Source organism: Suncus etruscus, chromosome 13 (assembly GCF_024139225.1).
Source record: "Suncus etruscus isolate mSunEtr1 chromosome 13, mSunEtr1.pri.cur, whole genome shotgun sequence".
Lineage (NCBI taxonomy): Eukaryota > Metazoa > Chordata > Mammalia > Eulipotyphla > Soricidae > Suncus > Suncus etruscus.
Genome location: NC_064860.1, coordinates 14,934,824 through 14,954,922, shown reverse-complemented (window position 1 = coordinate 14,954,922; position 20,099 = coordinate 14,934,824). Strand labels below are relative to the sequence as shown.

At 41.0% G+C, this 20,099-nt stretch overlaps 1 protein-coding gene across 1 annotated transcript in view; it reads left to right on the top strand.

Annotated features, from left to right (window-relative positions):
• RAPGEF5 (Rap guanine nucleotide exchange factor 5) overlaps window positions 1–20,099 on the top strand; it is a 264,811-nt gene that overhangs the window by 8,890 nt on the left and 235,822 nt on the right. The window lies entirely within an intron of this gene.

Here is a 20,099-nt window from a genome sequence, read left to right as displayed (position 1 = left end):
GCTTGGTTTGTGCATTGGAAATGGCTTATCTTTCAGCAAATGTTTTTGGATACTCTAGAAATGGTAGGTAGGTGGCTATGGCAGTGAGGACGATGCGCTATTATTTTTCAAAAAATCCTTATATTACATTTATGGTATTGGACAGTTTGACATGCTTCTGAAACATGAATCCATTTAACCCTCATAGTACCATGTGTGGCAGATTGTCATCTTTTTTTCCATAAAGGAAAATGATATGGAGAGGTTAAGATGACTGGGATCTCCCATAATCAGAAAAGCAAGTCTCACTCCATGTTAAAAGATTTACCTATTCTGTTATATACGCTCTCTTAAATACATATATAATATTTCCTTCATTAAAGGTTTCTTTAGTTATTTTTAAATTTTATTTCATTTTATTGAAACCATTGTGATTTACAAAGTCCTTCATAGTTGCGTTTCAGACATACAGTGAATGAGGGCCAATCCTACCACTAATGCTGACCACCCTTCACCAATGTTCCTTGAGTGCATCCCATACCATCAAGTGTGACTTCCAGCCTGCCAGTATAACAGGCCCATTTTAAGTTTAGATTATTAAGGTTTGAGTCGCTTGATTATACTGTTGTTGACTTTGGTTTGGATATGTAGTTCTTTCTTTTTTCATGCAAGCAATGCACCTGAGACCACGGGGCTCCTGGCACCCATCCTTTCATATTTGTGTTTTTCTGCCTCTGTTCAGTGTTTTATTCTCCTCACTATACTTTGGGGTCAACTCCCATTTAGACCATTGCATTTTTTTATGCAGTTATTCTAAATACCACATATAAGTGATATAATTCTGTATTTATCATTCTTCTGGCATACTTCATTTAACATAATACTTTCCAGTTCCATCCATGTTGCAGCAAAATACATGATTGTATCATCCCTTACAGCTATATAGTATTCCATTGTGTATATGTACCACATCTTCATGATCCACTCGTCTGTCACTGGACATCTAGGTTGATTCCAAGTCTTAGCTATTGTACTGAGTGGTACAATGAATAGTAGTGTGTATCCATCCTTTTGGATAAATATTTCTCTGTCCCGGGGATAGATACCCAAAAGCGGGACTGCTAGGTTGTATGGCAGATCAATTTTCAGTATACTAAAAACAGTATACTGGTTTCCATAGGAATTGGAACAGACAGCACTCTCACCAGTAGTGGATGAGAGTTCCTTTCTCATTGCATTCCCACCAATACAGATTGTACCCAGTATTTCTGATATATAAGGCTCCTTTAGTTTTACACTAAAGAAATCATAATGTGTCTGGCAATTGATGTGATCATGCATTGGGATATTTTTCCTTGTAAAATGTTATTAAATTTGTGCTAAATCTTAAAGTTTTAGTGTTATAGAATAAAAGAATCATAGTAAGTAAGGTCTGGTTTAATTATATTTTTTGTTTTGTTTTGTTTTTTTGTTTTTGTTTGTGGGAGTCACATTTAGCAGTGCTTAGGGATTACTCTTTGCTCAGGAATCACTCCTGCAGGTATTTAAGGTACCATGTAGGGTGTTGAAAACTAAACCTAGACTAGCCACATTACAAGTCAATATACTCTACCTGCTATATTATTTCTCTGATCCAATGATCAGGTTTAGAATCATGGTTTTTTGTAACAATATACTCTTATTTGTTTCTGTTTCGGACTACAATGGTGCTCAGGACTTAGTTCTGGCTCTGTGCTCAGGGATCACTCCTGGCAGGGATCATGTGTTGTCAGAGATTGAAACAGCATCAGCGTTATTCAAGGCAATCAATCACCCTACATCTCCAGCTCATGTCTTTGCAATATCAAAGTAAATCACAGCTTCTAAATGGTTTATATAAACGCTATCCATATATCTGAAATGTGAAAATTGAATTAAGTATGTATTAACAATTTCTTATGAACATTGATAATTGTTTAGGCAGTGACTCCAATGCTTGAATCATTTACAGTGCTCAAATACAAGCCTCAAAGTAATGCTGAAGGTGGAAAAAATAAAAATTCTTTTATATTTTTATATAGACTTTATTTCTTAAAAAGGAATCATATTTTAGAAGTAAAATCTAAAAGGTTAGCTGCCAATATTAGTGTTTTTATTTTGTAAAACTAAAAGACATGAATATACCCAAATGACAGTTACTTTTCAGGTCTTCAGTAACTCAGTTGATCTTTCATATTTTATCTGCTTTGTTCATGAAATTTTGGTTTCTCTTGAGACTGATTTTTTGTTTGTTTGTTTGTTTGGTTTTTGGTTCACACCTGGCAGTGCTCAGGGGTTACTCCTGGCTCTACACTCAGAAATTGCTCCTGGCAGGCTCAGGGGACCATATGGGATGCCAGGATTTGAACCACCATCCTTCTGCATGTAAGGCTAACGCTTTACCTCCATGCTATCTCTCGGGCCCCAAGAGTCTGATATTTTCCTTTTTCTTCTTTTTTGTCTTTGTATATAAGACAAAGTACACCTTCACTTAGGTTTGAATCTGGAAAACCAAGACTTTTTGCAGCCTTGCTCATTGTCCTCCTGTATTTTTTTTCCCCATAACTGGTTTAACAACTTAGACTTGAGCTCCATTTGTGGGTTTGCTGTACAGCTGAATTTGACCTTGTCAAATAATTTACCTGCAGCTGTGATGAGATGTATATGCAAATACTTGTGATGCCCAATATGTCGCCTTTGGTGCTGACTGTAAATTTGTTTTAGTTTCTCTTGTTTCTATTGAGGGAAGTGAACTGCTTATTTCTTCTGCTTGATCTAACACTCTAAATGTTGACTATAATATTAATGGTTCTATATATGGTCTTGAAAATGGTTCACTCCATCCTGGTGTGCTCTGAACATATAGATAGGTATGAAATAATTTGTAGAATTAAAAAAAGTGGGGGGGGGGGCGGAGCAAAAGCACAGCAGTAGGGCACTTGCCTTGCATGCAGCCAACCCTGGACAGACCCCAGTTTGATTCCCAGTACCCCAAATGATCCTCTGAGCCTGCTGGGAGCGATTTCTGAGCACAGAGTCAGGAAAAACCCCTGTGTGATGCTGGGTGTGACCCAACCCCCCCAAAAAGGTAGGGTATACAATGATATCTTTTAGAGATTAGAGAGAACATGATGCCTATTTTAATCTGGCTATGATATTCTAGAATCACATTTTTTGATATGCTTATTTCTTAAAGACAGTGTGACCTGAGGTATATCAAGTAACATTTATGTTGCCTCTTTAAAATGGAATACCTCTAGTCTGTCTTCACATTGATGGTGGGAAATAACATATCCAGTCCTTGTTCTTGATCTTACCAACACCTTTTTCTACTGAGATGCTAGCTCAGTCCCAGGTCATTGTTGGGTATATCACAGACAAATGGAAAGATGGATTTTCAGTAGTCACCATATCTCTTCAGTTGTGAAGGGGGATAGATAATGCATTAGGTGTTGAGCATTTGAAGATACAAGTGGAATCTGTCAAGAATCTTGTCAAGAATTTCAAATCAAGGGAGGAAATAAAGAATGTGTGAAAGTCTGTCTCTAGAAGATTAAAGTATTTGATTGACCATAAATAGAATTTTAGAAAGGAGTATTAGAAGACAGCTTGCTATAGCAATCCTTTCTGTTTGGTGAAATCTTGTAAAACAAAATTTTATACTGAGATTTTTATATTGTTTCATAATATTCCATACTACTTGGCAATGCTAACTCATCACCCAACACAAGGTGGTTAGCAATCATCATGGCCCCAATATCCCCTCTTCCATCCCACCTTTGCACATTCAGTTCACTGTTCTGTTAGCAATAACTCAAAGTTTTTTTTTCATTGGGAACTACCTAATCCCTTGCTTTGTTTCTTTATGGTCCACATATGAGTGAAATTTGATGATTGTCTTTACTCTGCTGACTCACTTCACAAAGTAAAGTGCTTTCAAATTTCCTTCATCCTGGTGGCACAGAACTATAAATTTTCATCTTTTCTCATAGTTGAATAATATTCTATTGTGTATGTATTCTAAAACTTGTTTATTTGCCTATTATTTATCTATTGCTGATTGCACTAGAGAGCATTCCCACCAACAGTAAATGAGGCTTTCTCTTTCATGAAGTCCCCCTTAACACTGGTTTCCATTCCTTTTCATGTGTGCTAATCTCACTGATGTGAGATGTTAGCTCCTTGTCTTTTTGATTTTCCTGATACTCATTGGTGATGGACATTTGCCTATCAGCCATGTCTTCTTTGAGGAAGTTGAGCTCTTTTTTCCATTTTTTGATAGGATGGATTTGTTGTTGTTGTTGTTGTTCTTATCAAGTTTAGTGAGTGCTTTTTACATTTCAAAGATTACTGTTTTGTCTAGTGTATGATGAAAAGATATTTCTTGCCTTTCAGAAGGTAACTTAGTGCAGTGAAGCATTATTTATAATAGTCATGACCTAGTAACAACCAAGTATCTGGAAAGGCTTTGATAGGTTACTAGGATGCTTATTACTATTTTTTAAAATAGGGACCATACTGGTCCTTTCATGCTGGTCCCACAAGGCCATAGAAGCAGTGTCAGGGATGGGATATAGGACTCCATACCTGCTAGGCATGTGCTCTGCCACCTGAGTCATTGCTCAGTAACTATTTACTATTTCTTATAACCAATACTAACCATTTACTAGTTCTTGTCCTCAGTATACACTGTTTGCTGACCTTGAACCCAACTCTATATCTGTATATCTATATCTATATATATTTTTCCACTCATCACATTTATTACAAATCTTTTTTTTTTTTCCTTGGGTCACACCCGGCGGTGCTCAGGGGTTACTCCTGGCTGTCTGCTCAGAAATAGCTCCTGGCAGGCACGGGGGACCATATGGGACACCGGGATTCGAACCAACCACCTTTGGTCCTGGATCGGCTGCTTGCAAGGCAAACACTGCTGTGCTATCTCTCTGGGCCCATTTATTACAAATCTTTACTTAGGATCTGCTGAGTAGTTTTCAAATTTCCCCTTCTTTTGGCTCATTATTCTTGGAAAAAATATTTTTTAGTCTCTTACGTATATGCTAGGATGTTAAATACCTCTTGAGGTTAGAGCTTAAAAAAAAATCCCAGCAAATCCTATTGGTTGTTATTTATGCTAAGCTTATTGTTGATTCATTTATAAAATAAATTACTGTGTATAGCCATATATAATTTTATATGGCCATCATTGCTGTTTATTATTGATTAAGTCTACTGCTGTTTATATGAAGCTTTACACTTACCAACTGAACCCATGTATGTTTTCTTTATTTTCTGGTTTTAATATCTCTGGAACAAGGTAGTCCTCTCTTCTCTATTCTCTGGAGCAGTGGTCCTCAAACTATGGCCCGTGGGCCACATATTGTATTTGTATCTGTTTTGTTTCTTCGTTGCAAAATAAGGTACATGCAGTGTGCATAAGAATTCATTCATAAGTTTTGTTTTTACTATAGTCAGACCCTCCAATGATCTGAGGGACAGTGAACTGGCCCCCTGTTTAAAAAGTTTGAGGACCCCTGCGTCTGGAGGAAGTTACTAAGTTTTTCTACGTGCCACAAACTTAGGAAGTGCCCACTTCACGGGAAGGTGGGCACTAAGAGCATCTCCATGCATAGCACTTTTTAGACAGAGGAGGTGACAAAGGCTGTTGCTATCATTGCTGCCCTCCTCATCCTCCTCATTACTGCCAGAAATGACACATTCCCTTAGCCATGCCATTCAAGATGCTTAAAGAAGTCCTGTTGGTGATGCTGATGAAAAGTAAGAAAACAGAACTTCGAGAGTTGGCATTTTTCTGACAGCCTTAGGAAGGAGGTACAACATGAAGCCTTCTGGACTCTTTGCTGGGCTGCAGTAGATCACCTTGTGTGGACCATTCATCAGTGTCAAGGTTGGGGTCTGATGGGCTCTTCAAAGATTGGCCTGCCCACAAAGCTCCAGAGGGCTGGGGAAAGCAAACATTCTAGGGCCTCAGTCTTGGAGATGTTTGCCTGGTCACTCGTGGGTGGAGCCACAGGATCTGCTTTCCTGTAAAGTTCTAGATGGTGATGCTGCTGTGGGCCTATAAACCACGAAGTGCATTGCTTCAATGGGCCCACAGAAGCTTGTGGCCTGCCTTGTCTAAATGATGTTAAGTCCACTGGTCTTCCCAGTTTTTTGTTTGCCACCTTCAGGAAAGAAGACTAACCCCAGGCAAGCCTGTGGCGCATGCTCTGAGAGACTTATTGAATAAATACTATTGAGAACTGCCTCTTCGTGGTTTCCAGAGAGTGCCTGGTCCTGCAGAAAAGAGTTTTGGGCTTTTGAAACATTAAGGCCCAAGACTGCTATGTAGGCCATTCCCTGATTGCTTGCCCACACCCTGCTATTGCTCCTTTCTACTTTCTCTTCTCCTTTCTACTAGTTTCTACACTCGTTTGGAGGGTGTGTTCTTTTGTGGACCTTGGACCCTCCCCTCCACCTGGGCTCCCTGACCATCTGGCTAGGATTTGGTTTCAGCCAGTAGAAGTCCAGGAGGGAGAAGGCAAACTTGAGTCTCTCCTGTGTTGCCTCTTTTTACATACGGCGGGTGGTGACTATGGCCTGCTTTGGGCTGTCCCCTCTCAGTCACATCTGCGCTTTCTAGCCTGTGGTAAAGCTTTACCTTCCCTACTGCCCTTCTGTCATGGGTCTGGGAGGTCCCCTTGTCACTGTGCTGACGCACACCTGTGGGCCTCGAGTCTCACCAGCACCTCACCCTGCTGGGCCTTCTCAGAGGGGAAAGCTGAACCAGTGTTGGTGCATAAGAACTGAGCAGTACTGAGCAAGTCCCTGGCCATGAGAACTACATGGAGGACTCGAAACTTTGCAGTAAAGAGCCTGAAGTCTGGGTGAAGTATAGAGATTTTGGGGTCACAGAAAGGACCCTTCCTTGGAGGGGACTTGGACATAAATATGGAAGGGACTGTGAGTTCCCTGGATCTCTGGTAAGACTCAAGCTGCACAAGTTTGTCACCTAGGCTCCAGTCCCATGATTGATCTGCCTCAACTTGCCTGGCTGTGGTTTAGAATCAGAAAAGCATTTTTTTTTTTTTTTGTATATTTAGTTTTTGGTTCTGCGATTGGTGCTCAGGGGTTATTCCTGGTTTTGTGGCTAGGGATAACCTCTGGCAGTGCCAGGAATTTGAAGAGGGTCAGCAAGATGCAAGGAAAATGGTTCAACCCCTGTATTGTCATGGCGTCCCTGAGGAATTTATACTTCACATCCACCATTGCCTGACAGCTTCTTTTTCTCTGCCCCTGCCCCCTTTTTTTCCCTAGATGCCCTTAGCATTGTAGGTTTGTGCTTGGAGTTATAAAAACCTTTCAATGCTACTTTGATCTTGCTTGGTTTGGTCATAGAATATGTAACTTGTTCTGCCAAAACTACATTCACGGAGTAACAAACAGCTGAATAGAATAATTACACTTTCAGTTCCTCTGCCCAGGGGTTGCAGGGATGGGTGTGTCATGAAGATGAAAAATGTTTTCTTCATGGTCTTGGTGCTCAGCCAAATTCTGTTTTACAAGAACCTCATCAAAAAGCAAGGCCGCCACGTACACATCCCAATTTCGTTTATCTGTTCTTTTATTGTAAAATGTTATGCCCAGTTTAACATTTATCTGTAGATAAAATAAAAACTATGTTCATAATAATTTTGGAGGGTAGTAATAAAGGTTGCTTACAACATTTAAAGACCTTGTCTGAAATAAAACAGGACCTATGGCTTTGACATTGCCTTGTGAGGTCCTAAGTTTAATAACGGACACTACATGGTCCCCCAAGTACTACCTGGAATGACCCCCAAGCTTGGAGTAGCTCTCAAGTACTGCTAAATGACCCTTCATCCCCCAAACTTAAAAATAAACTATCCCCCCAATCAAAAACTTGCTATTATAATTTTTCTAGGAAGAATATACATTCTCTGTGGGGAAAAATTAATTCTAGTGTTTCCTTCTCTTTCTGTGTTTTCATATGTGTATATAGTGTGGGGAGCCTTGCATGTATGAGGGAGTCAAGGGTACAGCCTCACACAGTTGAGACAAATTACAATATCTCACCTCAGGTTCCTCAGTGTGGCACAGATTTAAGGCATGAAAATCCTGGGCCATTTCTCCCTTTCCCCTATTTTCTGGGCAACTGTTCAGTGAGACTGAGTGGCTGAACTCCCTCACAAGATGAGCCACTGGAGCATAGAGAAGAGTGACCTCATCCACAGGGAAGGTGGGATCCTCCTTGGGGGAAGGATGCGAAGAAGGGATGATGAGTGCTGAACTCAGGGTGGACATTGGGGAAAGGGGACATCCACCCTCAATCACCCAATCTTCTTTTCCAACATCAGACAGTGGGGTGAAGCAACAAGTTTGCTGCTATTTGTTTCTACCTTCACTTTGGAGAAGTTCCCCCCTTAGTTCTATGTTAGGGATGAGATGTTTCTCCCCTTAAAATCTTCTCTGGCTTGGTCATATGATGCCTCTGGTTTGCCTTTCTCCTGGGTATTTAAAGTCTCCTTTCTCTTCCATTGAATGAGGTGTCCCTCTCACTCAAGATCTGGGTTCCATGGGCTTCAGCAGGCCTGTTGTCTTGTTCTTCCTAAGTATGTGTCCTGATGACCAGTGTGTGTGTATGGGGGGGGGGGTGCTACTTGTCTAGCACCCCTGTCTTCTTTTTTTTTTTTGTTTTTTGTTTTTTGGGCCACACCCGTTTGATGCTCAGGGGTTACTCCTGGCTATGCGCTCAGAAGTCACTCCTGGCTTGGGGGGACCATATGGGACGCCGGGGGATCGAACCGCGCTTGCAAGGCAGACACCTTACCTCTAGCGCCACCTTCCCGGCCCCCACCCCTGTCTTCTTAATCAGCTCTTCCAATTGTTTGTTCACATCACCTCACCAATCAGTCCCATTTTTACATCCTATTACTGTTCACCTAGCAACTGAGGAGCATTTTCTTTCTTTGAAAGAGGATGCCACTTGCTCTTTTTGAGGTGTTTGCATGGTTTGGCTCATTTTTACATGTTAATAATTATACCAAGAGTTTCAAAGAAGAGCCTAAGATTCTTATCAAATTTCCTGTAATGTTCATAAGTTCTTTAAACTCTTACTGTTTGTCCACTCCCACCTCACATGTCTATCTTCCCCCCTCACACACACACACACATTCCCAGGAGAACAATGAACTTTTACAAGGATGCTCATAGCTATTGTCTAACTTAACTGGTCTGCTTTAGGGAATGGAGAGTTTATTAATGTTTCGACTGTTTATTAGCATGACATTTTCTAACCTGCCTCCTTTTCATGTGGACTTTGGCCTTGATCAGATTGTGTGTGCAACAAAGGTTTTGGTTTTAAGAAGATTATGAAATTAAACATTAGTTTTCTTAAGACTGTCATGAAGGTAGCAGCTTCTTTTTAAGCAATTAGTTCTGGGAGGACAAAATTAACAGAAAAGTCAAGCTAATGAATGAGTTTGTTCATTGTTCTTTCCTTGCCAGCAGCTTCTTGTAATGTGCATCTCCTCACGTCGAAGACTGGCCTCCACTGCAGTTTCCTATCATTAGCATTACCATATAGACACCTTTTTCTCTTTCCTCCTAAAAATCAGTTCTGCACTTATTTGATTTATCAGTCAGCATAGTCTAGGTTTGCTGAAATAACAATAGAATACCTTAGTACAACTCTTTTTGTTCACACAGTTTTGTATCTGGGCACTCCTTGGGGTAGCTGGCCTTCATAACTCTGCTTCTGTGTTTTACATTTTCCTGTCAACATCTCTCACGGTGATTGCATATATGGAGAAAGAATGGAAAAGTTAATCAGGGTGTGGAATGTTCTTCTGCCTGAAGTGACTTTACTCACCTTTCATTGGCTGAAGCAACTAACTTGACTTGGGAAAGCATTCTCTTCCCAGAGGTTCTGAGGGAAAAAATGAGCACAGATATTAGTAACATAGTCACTTTACGCTTCAGAAGCTGAGCATAGAGAAATGAGGAAAGGCATAAGAGTCCCATCATCACTCAAAGTTCTGTGATGAAGACCAACTTGTTAGTCTCACAATAGTTAGTCACATAGTGACTCCTATGATAGATCAGAAAGTGCTGTGGAGCACCAAGGGTATGGGGATCTACCTCCTTGGGTCCTGGGACAAGGAAAGGACCTGAGGGGCCAGAGCAATGGCTCAACAGTAGGGCATTTGCTTTGCATGTGGCTGACCCAGGAGAGATCTCGGTTTGACCTCCCGGTGTCCCATATGGTCCCACAAGCCAGAAGTGATTTCTGAACGCAAGTCAGGAGTAACCCCTGAGCATCACTGGTTGTGACCCAAAAACAAAAACAAAAAATAAAGAAGAGGACCTGAGACATGGGGGCAACATAGTGTGGGGCTTTTCTGTTTGCTAGACATATATCTATATTACCTTGTTAAGGGTAGTATCTGATTTTATTTCATGTGCTGTGTAACATCTAATCATTTTGATGAGAGTTACTAGAAGCCAACTTATCTGTTCCTTTAAACCTCAAGAAAGAAATGAATCTAGTTCACTTGAAATGTAATGTGCAAGTATCTCTTTAGTGGAGATAAAAACTTGAACAAGGACTTTGAGTAATTATGCTACTGACAGCTCTTTGATCACAAAAATTAACTTGCTGTTATGGTATTAAAAGAACAAAGCCCAAGCATAAAGTAACAATCAGGGTTTCTTATTAGACAACAAAGGTTGCATACTTTGATTTTCCCAGATTCTGACATATTTTCCAGGGGAGATAAATGTGACTCATGTCTCATGTTTTGTCAATGTGATGAACTCTTAGGGAATATTCTTCCTCCTGTCAGTCCTATCTCATGGCTCTTGACTTCAACTGTTAGTAGGTAGGGATCTTGCCTTGCATGAGATCAACCAGGTTAGATTCCCATTTGTTCACCCACGCACCAGCAGGAGTTATTCCTCAATGCAGAACCAGGAGTAACCCCAAAGCATTTCCAGGCGTGGCTCCCAAACAAACAAAAAATTAATCAAGCTGGGGCCATACAGATAATATATGTCTTGCAAGAGCTGATTCTAGTTTGATCCCTGTCACTACTTATGGTCTGCTCAAGCACCACTGGGAATGATCTCTTTGTACAGAGCTAGGATAAGTCTTAAACACAGCTGGATCCAGACAACCTTTCCCTCTCCAGTCCTGGGAAAAATTCCGGAAAACTATGCCTAAACCTCCCAGCTTCTTGAAGGATCTCTTTCCTTCCTGGGAGCTGGAAGTTTAGCAGCATGGGGTTCGGCAGGCCTCCGCCATGCCAGAGGCCTTCTTAACCAGGCCTGGGGGTGGGGGTGCGGGACTTGGGTAACCCCAGCATCCCTCTACCACCTTGCTCCAGATCTCCAGGGCTTCCCCGGGCCACATGCCTGGGCAAGCCAGCGAGCTGGGTCCCTTGGCGGAGCTTGAAGGTACCCTAGGCTTTCCCCCATTCGTATCCTTAGGGAGGGTCTGGGTGGGGCTCTGAACTTCTGGCCTCCCAGCTTCTTGACGCAGTCACTGGTAATCTCTTTCCAGTCTATATTTTTAAAATCGCACAGGGACTAGTGCACCAGATACATTAATAGTACTCACTATCATTGAATTATGTTTTTATGTATGCAGAATGTCCATTTTGTACTCTGCCCTTTCGCACACCCCTGCAAAAGATCATTTTTCTCTTTAACTCTCTTAACCCCTATCATCATTACTCCTCATTTACCCTTTTTAACTTAAGTACTTTAGAGTCCTAAGTCACAGACCAAAGTGGTGCCCTAGAGTTAACACCCACCCAACTATTCCAAAAGGCATAGAAAGGACACGTATGTCTTTTCAACATTTTATGTGTGTTTTTTTTGATGGCTATAACTTTTGCTGAATATTCTCTTATACAGTAACAATCCTCCCCTTCCCTTTTATCTTCTCTTTGTGAACTGTTCAATATGGAATTTGGTGTGAAAGAATCCCTCAGTTTAATGCTTATTTTTGAACCAAGTCATGGGTATTGTTGGACATGTTGTTATGCCCCCATATACTCTGATAAAGCCATGTGGCTTTATTTCTTGTTTGCATAGGCACACTAAAACGGGAAAATACTATACATACAAATAAGTTCTTATCTAATAGAGATGGGAACACACAAATCTTGTAGTGCAATGGGACCTTACACCCTGAACATGGACATAAAGACCTGGCACAGGCCTCAGAAGAATGGGCATTCTCTATTCACCCCTGATCTAGAGAAGACATCTACGAAACATCCAAGGTTGTCTATAACATCACCTGGAGGCAATCCTCTACCAGGGAAGACCCTACTGCTGCTCTGACATCAACCTACTCAAAAGAGACTTCCCTTAACACTGAGAAGACTTAACAACAACAATGACCAGCTTACAGAACAGGGCTTTCTGTATTGCCCCTTAATTGCGAGGTGAAACTAGAGGATACTCCACACCAGCCTGACTTCAATGTAGGATGTGCAGATTCCAGGATCTTTAATACAGAAACCTGATGCCAACAATAGGACTGCATGAAAAATAAAACTGTATTGGCACTACAGACAATGACTTGGATTGAATAAACTAGTTTGCCTGGAGCCTAGAGTGTTCTTCTGCCAGGAAACTTCAGGGGTAGGGGTCTCCTTGTATTTAGATCAAGGCTTTTCCTTTCCATGTCCCCCATATTTTGGTGGGCCTATGCAAACAATATTTGCCACTCTAACACCGTTTTTACTGTGCCCTTTTGACTAATCCTTAAAAAAAACCTCTTAAACTTTTGATGTTAACTTAAACTAATATATATTCACATGAAAATATAAAAAAATACTATGCCTTCAATGCTTAAGGAGTCACATAAATCTCATGGCTTTAGGTTGCTTTGTGTACTGCTAAGAAATGTTATAATGTACTACAATCTGGGCACTTGTGGACAAAGTAATTGTACATGGGTTCTGCCTTATTTTTCTTAATGTTCTTTGACTATAAGTTCAATATCTAGGCGTCAGCAAGGGGATTTCTTCTGAGAACTCTGTTTATGGGCGATTGTCCTTTCACTTAAACTTTACCTTGTCCTCTTTGCATCATTTTTCTCATACTTAAAAATAAAAAATTAAAAAAAAAAACTATGCCTAAAGCTCATGTTCACCTCATGCTCTTCCACACAAGAAATTGAAAAAATGCTTCAGAAAACCAGTCTACTGTGCTTAACATATAGCATATTTTTCATACCATAAGATGCATTTTTTCTACCCAAAAGTACATCTTATAGAGCGAATGCCACCTAGAGCTGAAGCCTGAGTGTAGGGGAGGAGAACATCTAAAAATTATGTGCACTTTATGGAGCAAAAAATCAGGTAATTTACTCATAAACTTCAGCACTTTTCTGATTATAGAACACTTGTGGCATATAACAATGAGTATGTCATGATGGCCATTTAAGAATAATTAGTTCTGGGGCCGTAGCAGTGGTGCAAGCAATAGGGCATTTGCCTTGTGTGTGCTAACCTAGGACAGACCGTAGTTCGATCCCCCAGCATCCCATATGGTCCCCCAAGCCAGGGTGATTTCTAAGCACATAGCCAGGAGTAACCCCTGAGTGTCAGCAGGTGTGGCCCTCCCAAAAAAATTAGTTCTGGGGCCCAAGCGATAGTACAGTGGTAGGGCTTTTGCCTTGGACATGACTTACCTATTACAGACTCTGTTCGATTCCCAGCATTCCATTGAGTTCATAGTCAGGAGTAACCCCTGAGCATCAGTGGGTGTGGCCCTGAAACAAAACAAAACAAAAAGGATAATTAGTCTGGGGGCTGGAACAAGAGCACAGTGGTAGAGCCTTTGCCATGCAAGCAGCTGTCCAAGATTCAATCCCTAGCATCCCACGTGGTCCTTTAAGCCTGTAAGGAGTAATTTTGGAGTGCAGAGACAAGAGTAACCCCTTAGGGCCACTGAGTCTGGTCCCAAAACAAAAACAAACATAAAAAGAATCATTGTTCAGGGGATTGTGCAGTGAGTAGGGTACTTCCTTTGCATGCAGCCAACCTGGTTTGATCCCTAGCATCACATATAGCTCCCCAAGCACTGTCACAGGTGACCTGAGTGGAAAGCCAGGATTAAGCCCTGAGCACCACTAGATGTGGCTCAAAATTTTGTTGTTGTTGTTCAGAAGGTATAATATACCATGAGAAGAAGGAGATTGAATTAGAGAAGCAGAATTTCAAGTACAACTGGGCAGAGGTTGAATCTGAGAGCAGACTATATAGTCAGTAAAACTATAATTGGTTGGAGCGAGCCATATAGTATAATCTAGTACTGTGGATAGGGCTCTTGCCTTGAATACAATAAACTTGAATCTGATTGCCGGCATCTCATATGGTCCCCCAGGCCCTCCAGGAGTGACTCCTGATTGTAGAGCCAAGTAACCCCTGAACATCACCACCACTGAGTGTGACCTTCCAAAGTCATGTGACAGTGACATTGGAGCCTGGCCTCAAAAAGTAGAGGGTAAAGCTGTACTTGATAAAAGGTTTCAGTGGTCCTGAATTTGCCTGTATGTCAATATTGCTGTCAGCAATGGAAAATGTCAGTATAGTACAGCTATTGCCAGACATTGTGTTCTATGTCCTGGATTTTTTAAAAAATGTTTAAGTGGAAATAAACATGTGACCCTTTAACTCTTTTATTTTAACAAATAAACCTTGACAAAAAATCGAGTGGCTCTGGGTGGGAGAGATAGCATGGAGGTAAGGGCTTTTGCTTTGCATGCAGAAGGACAGTGGTTTGAATCTCAGCATCCCATATGGTACCCTGAGCCTGCCAAGGGCGATTTCTGAGCATAGAGCCAGGAGTAACTTTTGCGCACTGCTGGGTGTGACCCTCCCCCCCAAAAAATCGAGTAGCTTACACTTCATAAGAAAATAATTTAGCACTAAAGCAAAGGATACAAGCTCTTAATAAAGAACTGTACCTCATAGTTAAATACATTTTATTTTATTTATTTGTGCTCAGAGCTTACTTCTAACTCTCCACTCAGGAATTACTCCAGCAGGGCTCAGGGGGATCATATGGGATGCTGAGGAGCAACCCTATGTCAGGCATATACAAAGGAACTACTTTATCTGCTGTACTATCTCTCCCAATTTTAATTTATTTAAAGCTTACTATTTTTTTTCTGGTGTGCACCATTTGGGACCACTTTGTTAATACCCTCGAGTTTAGGGAATAGAATACAGTACAGACAGCTTGTGGACTTGTGAAATGGATAAAGGCTTCTTATTTAGAAAGTCTTATCAGGGGCAGAGTGATAGTACGGCAGGTTGGGCATTTGCCTTGCACGCTGTGGACCCAGTTTTGATTCTTAGCACCCCATATGGTTTCCTGAGCACCACCAGGAGTAATTCCTAAGTACAAAGTCAGGAGTAATCCCTGAGCATTACCAGGTGTGGCTCAACCACCCCCAATAAAAAAACAGAAACAACGGAAAAGAAAGTCTCTATGAGGTGATATGAGCAGGTGGGAAGAAAGGAAAGGGTGGAAACATGAAATCTCTGAAAGGCATGTCTCACAGTTTATGGTACCGGTATGAGATGAGGCATTGAAGCAAGTCTGAGAGTTTGACCAAGCTTAGTATTTACCTTTCCACCTTGATGATCAGCTGAAAACCATCAAGAACTCAAAGTAAGTTCTGGTGTTGAGAGAGATACAACCGTCAGAAATAAGACCACATTACCTATTTCATTTATTTTTGATTCCAGAGACCTGAAGAAATTGGGGGAAACACAGCATGTGCATCTGTATAGTTCAATAAAACGTTGCTCTGCGTGTAATTTCATGGATCTGAGGGAAAAGAAGAAGGGGGTTGCTTGCTGCTTTTTAAATGATTAAGTGGTGGCAAGAGGGCACTTTGGTCTGCCACACTCAGGACTGTCCAGGGGCTATTTCTGGCTCTTGGGTTCAAGATTGACCCTTAGCCATGCTGATGAGAGCCTCTGTGTTATGGAGGATGCAACAGGGGTTCCCTATATACTAGGCAAGTACTCTTCTCACTGTATTGTCTCTCTAGGACACTTTTTGAAGTTTCTGCTTTTGGTTCAGAGACAGAGAGAAATGGCAGTCTGTTCATTCTCATGGGTGCCATCATATCCTGTGGCCTCCAGGAAGACAGAAATGGGTGCCTGCTTGCCCCTCCCTCCCAGCACCTTGTCCTCAGGCTGCATCTGCTTCATGCCAGGTCTCCACCTTCAACTTCTGATAAGCTTGTGCCAGCTGCCCTCAAAGCCAATCTTGGGTGAAGCAGAGGAAGATAAGGTCTGAGACATCCCACGTGGGAAGCTAGGCAGCTGTCTGGATGAAAAGGAGAATTTATTTACTTCTATCCCACTTAACTTTTCCCAGTTCTTAAATTTCTCTGTGAGGTCCAGAGAATTGTGGGTAGAGATACCCAGAGCTGCTTTACCAGTAGACCCAGGCAGAATATTGTGAGCGCCCAATAGCTGATCACACGAAATCTCTTGTTTGAAATGCAGAGTAATGAATTCCACATTTTTTCCCCTCTTGCATAAATTCTGTGATAGCTGTTGCTTCCATCCTGTCAGTGAAGTTGGCTCTTTGACATGGCAAGTTTGATTGCCCTCCCCCCAACCCCACAGACTTCTCCTGCTCTCTCAGTACTCTTCAGGTGACTGGCTTTGGAGTCAGGGGACAGAGCTGTCTTTGTGTTTGAATGAGTACCTTCCTACAATCAGATTTCAGTCAGGGTCTTGATTGCAAACAAGGAAAAATCAACTCTGAAATTACTAGGTGGACGTTAGGGCACAGGCTGACTTGCAGAATTGTTAGAAGAGTGGCAAATCTCAGGACATTTTCCAGATAAGATGTTCAGACTTTAGAGATGAAAGTACAGGTGCTTATGGGTTGGAGTAGGGCAAGGATCTTGCATTGCACACTGCCAAACTGGTTTGATCCCAGCACCACTAATCCTGAGCACAGAGCCAGGAGTAAGCCCTATGCCCTGCTGGATGTGGCCCCAAAACAAAGCAATAATAAGCACATGTGTTCATACCAACTGGCCAGTAGTTACTCTGTCATTTACCAGTGCAATGACTGGGATAAAGTTATTTAACTTCTGTGGCTCTAAGGATAGTAAAGAGTTTGTTTTTTTTTAATTTTTATTTTGATCATAATGGCTTACATATCTTTCACAGTAGTATTTTAGGTACATATCAACATTGAATCAGGGGAATACTCATCACCAAATTTGTCCTCCCCCCATCCCAGTTCCCCTTCTGCAACCCATATACCCCACCATCACCCCCACCCCAGGCTGCTAGAGTAGGTGGTCCCCTCTTTGTCCTGCTCACTATTAGTAATCATCTATCTGTTTGGTCCTGGTACCCTCCCCTGTCTCCCCCTCTATTTAAGAAGCAGAGCTAGATAAATCGAGTTATGTGGTTTTATTTGAAGGAAAGAAAAGCAATAGATTGGGGTACAAAATAAGAGAAAAAAAAGAAGTCAAATATTCTGAAAATAGGCAAAGTCCTTCCAGAGGATTTCAACCTCAAGTTTTTAATGCATTAACATTTATAGAAAAAGTATATATCTTGAATGACAAATACTCAGCAGTATTTCAGTGCTTGGAGAATATAGTTCAAGTTCAGTGATACATATTTATATATGCATATATATGGATACAGAATATATTAAAATATCAAAGTATATATATAACAGTTAATGTTATAGGCTATTACATTATATGTTTAACATATTAACAAATATGCTTATAATTTATAAATATGTGTTTTGTTTTCTTTGGTTTTTTGTTTTGTTTTGTTTTGTTTTTGGGTCATACTTGGCAGTGCTCCGGGGTTACTCCTGGCTCTATGCTCAGAAATCACTCCTGGCAGGCTCGGGGAACCAAGATTCGAACCACCATCCTTCTGCATCTAAGGCAAACACCCTACTGCTGTAATATCTCTCTAGCCCCATATAAATATATTTTATACATTAAAGTTATCCTCTATAGGAGCAGGAGCGATAGAACAGTGGCAGGGCATTTACCTTGCATGCGGCTGATCCGGGACAGACTTGGGTTCTATCCTTGGTATCCCATATGGTCACCCTGTCAGGAGTGATTTCTGAGGTACCACTAGGTGTGGGCCAAAAACCAAAACAAAAAAAATTATCCTCTATAAATGCATAGATATGTAGGAGGAAACTTGTATTACACAATTCATGTATCATAAGCACTTGGATAAATAGGCACTTGGCTGCTAAATCTATACCATTTTGTTCTGTAGGCCCACATTTCTCTACTAAAGACCTCCAAGATATTCCAATGGGGTCATAGGTGAAAGTCACATAAATGGGAGGCCATGGCACACGATAAAAAAGTATTCAATAGGACAGGGCCACAGGAAGAAAACAGGCTGGAAAGGAACCATTGCTGAAAATTTGTCAAGAACCACAGCTCCTGACAACAAACTTTCCTTCCAAACCCATACTCATTCTGGCTTTTCTTCAAAACAAGTGGTCATGCTTTGGCCAAGTTTCTCATAACTTCCTTAGAAATATCCAGTCATTGCAAGCGCTATTCACAATAGTCGAATCTTGAAACAACCTGAAGGCCCAAGAAGAGGTGAGTGAATAAAGAAACTATGGTATATATACAGAATACATATACTTCTCAGCTCTAAGAATAAGACCAAAATCACAGTAATTTGCTTCATGGATGAATTTGAAGGGATGTACACAGAATAATCTCTCTTGTATATGAGATATATCAACAACACTGAAAGCAGGAGAACTGAACCACAGCATGTGATTGTCAAGGAGGCATACGGGGGGCAGGTTGGGGATGGGGTAGGGACATTGGTGGAGGGAAGAGGCTGATATGGGATATATAGTCTGCCTCAAATCAACTAAGAATAATTTTGTAAATCATGGTGTCTTAATTTAAAGTTTTTAAAAGAGTATTTATTATTACATAAATTTTAAAATATAAGTAACTGCAAGGACACAATTCTTGGTGTGCTAATAAATAAAATACCTTCTGGAGTTAAATGAGTGAGAACAGTAGATGTAAGAAATGCCCATAAGCAACAGAATTGGCCTTGAGTACGAAGCTTACTAGTTTACCACAGGGGGAGGAGGAAGAAAAATTGGGGGAGGGTAAATACTGGAATAGTAATAAAGGGAAATGAATACTAGTGGAGGGTGTTGTGGTGCTATAATGTTTTATGTAAGAAGCCCTGCCATTAACAATATTGTAAAACACAATGTCTTAGTTTACGGGCCACACCCAGTGGTACTCCAGGATTACTATTGGTTCTGTGTTCAGGAATTTCTCCTGGAGGGCTCTGGGACCATATGGGATATCAGGAATCAAATCCAGGTCAGCCATAAGCAAGACAAATGCCCTATTCACTGTACTATAGCTCTGGCTCCTAAAATAGTTTTTTTTTTTTTAAGTCTGGAGCCATGGGTCCAGTGACATGTCACATGAGTGACAGTACAGCTGGTAGGGTATTTGCCTTGCGTGTGGCCTTCTGGGATTGATTTCCAGCATTTTATATGGTCCTTCAAGCCTGCCAGGAGTAATCTAAGTGAAGAGCCAGAAGTAACTCCTAAGCACCACAGGGTGTGGTCCAAAAAGTTAAAAACAAGCAATTCTGGAAACTTATTAGCAGTAAAAGATGCACAAAGACCCTTATTTCTTTTTTTATATATATATATAATTTTTATTTTGATCATAGTGGTTTACATATGTTGACAATAATATTTTAGGTACATATTAACATAATATCAGGGGAATTCTCATCACTGAATTATCCTCCCTACACCTCCATTCCCATCCTACCTCCCATATCCTCCTCCCTTACCCCCGGGGCTGCTTGAATACGTGGTCCCCTCTGAGCCTAGCTTACTACTTAGTGGTCCTACACCTGTTTTGGTCTTGGTACCTCCCTTGTTTCCTCCTCTAACTGGGAGGCGGGACTAGATAGTTCCAGTTATGTGGTTTTGTTTGAAGGAGAGAAAAATGATAAACTGGGGTAAAAATCAAATACGCC